Source organism: Nanorana parkeri, unplaced genomic scaffold (genome assembly GCF_000935625.1).
Source record: "Nanorana parkeri isolate BGI_ZX_2015 unplaced genomic scaffold, ASM93562v1 scaffold835, whole genome shotgun sequence".
Lineage (NCBI taxonomy): Eukaryota > Metazoa > Chordata > Amphibia > Anura > Dicroglossidae > Nanorana > Nanorana parkeri.
The window spans coordinates 518483-523851 of record NW_017307103.1 but is presented as its reverse complement, the minus strand read 5'-3'; the positions used below and the strand labels follow the sequence as shown (position 1 = coordinate 523851).

Genomic DNA, 5369 nt, shown 5'->3' with positions numbered 1-5369 from the left:
CCCCCAATGAGATGCCAACTGAGGCAACCGCCTCAGGCAGCCTCATTATAAGGATGGCTCTGGGTCCTGTTCCTGCTTGAAAAAATACCTAACCTAACTGCCAACTATAAAGACCTTGATTGGATACACATATGTCTCCTGGTGGGTAGGAGATGTCTTATGAGACACTGGAATGCCCCAACAGTCCCGAGGATTCCGGAAACTCATAAATGACCTGAAATCACTACTGGCTAAAGAAAGGTTAGATGCTGAGATGCATAAGGATAGCCATACCTCATCCTTTTTCCAGAAATGGAAATACTTTATTGTAAAATCTTTTTCAGCAATGGAAGTCGCCCACCTGGTACTGCCCTTTAGATACACTAATTGGTATTTAAAAGCAGATGTGTCGGGTGCACTGGGGAATCTGCGCCTGGATTCGGACTAGGTTCTTTTTTAAAAAAAAATATTTTTTTGCTCTCCCTTCCTGACCGATATCCTGACCAGATTTCGCACCTTGCCGATTCCTGACCTTTACGTTACCTGTCCTCGCCATGCAATAGTTGGTATGGTGAGATGGCGACACTTATTACTAGGAACAAATTACATATATGCTGTTTGTTATACTGGCATATGCACCTTGTATGTAACCTGATAATGATACATTTGTTTTTCTTTTTGTTATATATTGAAACATTTAATAAAATTTTGATTTAAAAAAAAAAAAGCGATTCTGCACATGTCGGGGCGCTCTGCGCTTTTTTTAATAGTAGACTGGCATTGTGAGAAGGAGCAGTAAAGCACAACCACCGTGTAGTACTGCAAAGCAGAAAGCCAAGTAAGAAGCAAATACAGCTGCCCCATGTAAATACAAACTATACACAAACATTTTTTTTTAATTATCACATTAAAAATGATTACATTAAGCTGATTTATTTTGCATCTACCTTAAGAAAAATAATTAAAAAGATACCATTGTTTTTAAAAAGTCTGAAGATGACAGGAAAAAAAGAGGACAGACAGGAACCAGGTTAAAGTGACATTAAAGGCAAACAGTTTTTTCCTTCCCCCCTAATGTAAATTAAAGCACTTACCTTAAATTATGTCTATTAATCGGATCTGCTTCTTCTTTCCTGTAGTTTTCAGCCTTCTCTCCAGCGCTGCGGCGGGTCTCAGATCCAGCGCTGACTCCTCTGTCCTTGCTGGTACTTCCTGTCCCACGGTGTCTGCATGAGGGTGCACGCGTCCATATACTCACCTTGTGTCGCTCCCCATCTCCCGGCCGAAAATCCGAACTGCGCATGTGCCCGCCCCAAGATGCTTTGCGGCCGCCCGAGAATTTTCAGATTTTCGGACGGGAGCGTGCGGGAAGACACAGGTAAATATTAACCTCTTACTTTTTGCCTATATCTACTGCTTGCTAGCAGTAGATATAGGCAAAAATCGTGAGGGTTTAGAAACCCTTTAATTCCAGGGACAGCGATCTATTGTCCCGGTACAACCCTTTGAAACCGAAGAATGCCTATGGTGCCTATGGCAATCGGGCAGAGCTGGGATCTATGGTTAATAGTGCTGTTGCCTGATGGCAAAAAAACCCTTGATATTTCTAAATAGAAATCTTCAAAACTCAGGCCGTCCCTGGAAACCAGGGACAACTGCTTACTATGCTTAGAACAACGAGGCCTACAATACACAGCGTGCATGTGAAGAAAGCACTGCATTACAGATAATATAACAGCTAGGCTTAGTTTGCTGAGCCCTATTCCTATGGTTCCCTACAAGGCTATGCTGTGCCTGTAGTATATATTTAGACCTTACCTTTCAGTATCCGGACATAAACAAACACTCCACAAGCACAGCAGAGAAGAAGAAGCTTCACACACTTTCCCTGTACCCAGCCGTCAAGGCCTGAGCTCCAAAGCTTACTCTGCCTGTCTCACATTTTCCAGTTAGAAACTTGCAGCCAAGACCCTGCCCAGCCCCAAAGAATTTCCTGGATAGCTCTCCCTCTATTGAAGCCTGGCTGCCTGTGTGTTACATGGATGCACTGCCAGCATCTGCCGCTTCTCCTGGTCTCAGCTCCCCGGGATAAAGTGGCCGAACACATGTTTTACATTACACAGCTTCCTGTATCGCCTTCTGATAGCCAAGAGGGTCTGGTTCAATGCTGACTATAATGGAAGAGGATAAGCCGCAAGCTACAAAAGCTCAAAGCCAATTCTGAGTGAACAAAGATCTTTTTTCCTGTGTACATACACATTGCAAATATTTAAGCAATTATTTTTAGCAAAATGCAAAATATTTTTAAAGTGGATTGAGCATCAGATGTATTTTGTCATATTAAGGGTATGCATGCTAATTAAGTGTAACATTTTCAGGTATTTATTACCTCTCTGTCACAGCCGCTGGTTCCAAGTAGCTTGGTCTGGATCGCAACTGCGGATTCAAGGGATAGAGGTGTGACTAATGGGTGGCACTCAGTCAATGAACCCCAGGCGTCACTCTCTTGCAAAGACGCCTAAAGAACTCAAAAAGAGGTAGCGTGGGTGGTACTAGATCGTAACCCCACGGAAGCCAGATGGTTCCTAAGTATAAGGAATGTACCTAGTTCCAATGAGCAATTAGTCACCGCAATATAACTTCAGACCGGGATATATATATATTTGATATGTAGCGCAGGTTATGGATCTCACAGTACCTCTAAGTTTAAGCGGGCTAGATATTACATATGCAGATCCCTAGGCAGTATAACATAGGCAGTCCATAAGTTATGCACAACTCCCAATCTAGTAGAGGACGAACTCTAAGTCCCATATGATGGCTCAGAGAGCACTGAGAAATACTTGCGCTTTTATGCACTGGTCTGCAGGGTGCTGGGTGCTGGGCTCGTCCTCTTGGAGTAAGTGGAGGCAGGCTTCCTGGGAGCAAAGAGGTCCTGGAGTTGGTTTTGGTCTTGCGAACCCAATAGTGAACACCCTGCAGCGTTCATAGACAGTTTAAATAGGCCGCGGCCGTGACGTCATGCGTCCGCGGCGCACTTCCGCGTTCCAGCGTGGAGCGCATAGTACCTCCCCTAACGGGGGAGGGAACCCTCGGCGGCTTCCCTGTCTGGTGTGTTCCACGCTGGAACGCACACGTGACGTGGCACGGAGCCGAGGTACGTTACACTCTCAGAGATAACAGTACTCCCCTTGACAATTCCGTTATCTTATTTTCTGTCCAGATGGAGCATCAGCATCTACTACCTCCATTGATGGCTCAACCATGTAAATTCTGGTGCCTTTCCCTGCATTATGATTGGCCGGTAAGCTGGCTCTATGCTGATTGGCTGAGATTCCAGCTCCATGCTAGCAGAAGTACCAGTATCGGTACTCGGTATCGGCGAGTACTGAAAGATAAATATCAGTACTTGTACTTGACACCGAAAAACTATATTGGTGCATTCCTAATCATAAGCATGTCTGTTTACACAGCACAATAACGTAAGTTCAGATTACTCATAAACAGTTGAATAAGTCAAAGAAGTTAATCATCATCTTTTCTGTGGACCTGTGCTTTATCAAGCAAGGCAAAGCAACAGGTTTACTTTTAGGGTGCATTCACACCGAAATCAGAAGGAAATTGGAAGTCAATGGAGGGTCCGTTGACTTGCAATTGCTAAAACCCAAAGGCAATTGTACCTTCCCATTTCCTTCCAATCCGTTGTTATTCGCTTTTCAACGGTTGCTAATGAAAGGGCACTGAAAAATGAATGGGCGTGAACAGGACTAGTTCACACTGCTCAGTGCCATTGCATTACTTTCTGTTGCGCTGGGAAAAAAAAGTAGAACTTTTCTTTTCAGTGCAACAGATTCGGTGTGAACTAGCCCCATTCACACTCATTCATTTTTTCGGTGCCCTTCCATAAGCATCTGTTGAAAAAAGGATCACAACGCAATGGCTTGGAAGGAAATGTGAAGGTACAATTGCAAGTCAATGGACCCTGCGTTGACTTGCAATTCCCATCCGGTTTTGGTGTGAACTAGCCCCCATCACACCCATTGATTTTTCAGTCCCCTACCATTAGCATCTGTTGAAAAAAGGATCACAACGGAATGGAGCGGAAGGAAATCGGAAGGTACAATTGCAAGTCAATGGACCCTTTGCGATCTCCTTCCAATTTTGGTGTGAACGGGCCCTAAACAGTATTAAAAAAAGGACTTTTTAGTTACTCTTTCTTTGAAACAAACTTTGCACTTTTATTTATTTGCATTTCATTTTCATTCTATTTGTTTTTTTTCCTAGATGCATTTTATACTGATCATTGCACATGCCAAAAAAACATCAAACGTGTGTTGAAAATGGAATTAATTTGTTCAACTGTTTTCCATTGTCTGTAAAAGAGGGAGCCAGCAAGATCTATCATCCAGCATGGTGCAGATTTAAAACGAGCAAGACTATACAAAGAAATAAATACATAAAGCTAATGATTATCTGCACACACAGACAAGTAAAGGGAGAGCTGTGGGGTGCTTCAGTTTCCTGTTCACTTTTATAAAAGAAATTAAGAATAAAAACATAACATAACAAAAAATGTAGTCTGCACATCCTTTTATAACATTGACCTGCCACTGTAAAATGCTGCGGCACTATCTTTTGTCATTTGAAACCCCATGCGACTCTACCATTACGCAAGAAAAAACATTGACTTCATTGGCAGGTGTATGTAAACCCTAACAAAGAACTTTTTTCTATATTTGGTTTGTTAAAAAAAAAAAACATTGAAAGTATTTTGTTATATCTGTTTGATTAAAAAAAAAAAACCTTCTTCCTACCCTGCCACAAATAGTTTATACTTTTTCCCACATAGCTGTGAATCATAAATTGATAATTTATTCACCTAAAACAATATAACATGCATAATGATGGTTTAACCTAAGTGGAACTTCATTAGGCAGGTTTACTAAAATATTTACCTTTTAATGCTTGATAAAACACAGACACACTCATTGATCAAGGGTGCCTTCCCCCATCTGGGCTCTCAATGCCACCATGAAGGTACTGCAGCCATTATGTGATCATGTTTGAAGTTGGTACCAAAGCAGAGCACCCCCCCAACACACTTAGAGCTCCACCTTTATTTAGGCACCAGTATCTTCCCAGCCAGCAGTAAAACCTGGAATAGAAGGTCTATCTTTGGAGCCTTTTGTCTGGCAAAGTGCCACAGTCTGGGTGCTATATCCCTACGCTCCATCCTTGAGTAGTGGCCTTGTTGCACCTATAGGAATGCATTCCCTAAGCCCTGATTTAGTTTAGAATGCTGTACTCAGAGGTTCTCTATATTACATAATCTGCCAGACTCTGTTCAGTAGGCTCCAGTGTACTGTAACAGGGATGTGGTAAAGAGAGTT

At 42.5% G+C, this 5369-nt stretch overlaps 1 protein-coding gene across 1 annotated transcript in view; it reads right to left on the bottom strand.

Annotated features, from left to right (window-relative positions):
- Positions 1-1860, bottom strand: part of SGCD (sarcoglycan delta) — a 208103-nt gene extending 206243 nt beyond the window's left edge. The window contains exon 1 of the mRNA XM_018565348.1: positions 1798-1860. The gene's annotated coding sequence lies outside the window, so the exon portion shown is untranslated. The remainder of the gene's footprint in view (positions 1-1797) is intronic.
- Positions 1861-5369: the final 3509 nt, after the last annotated feature.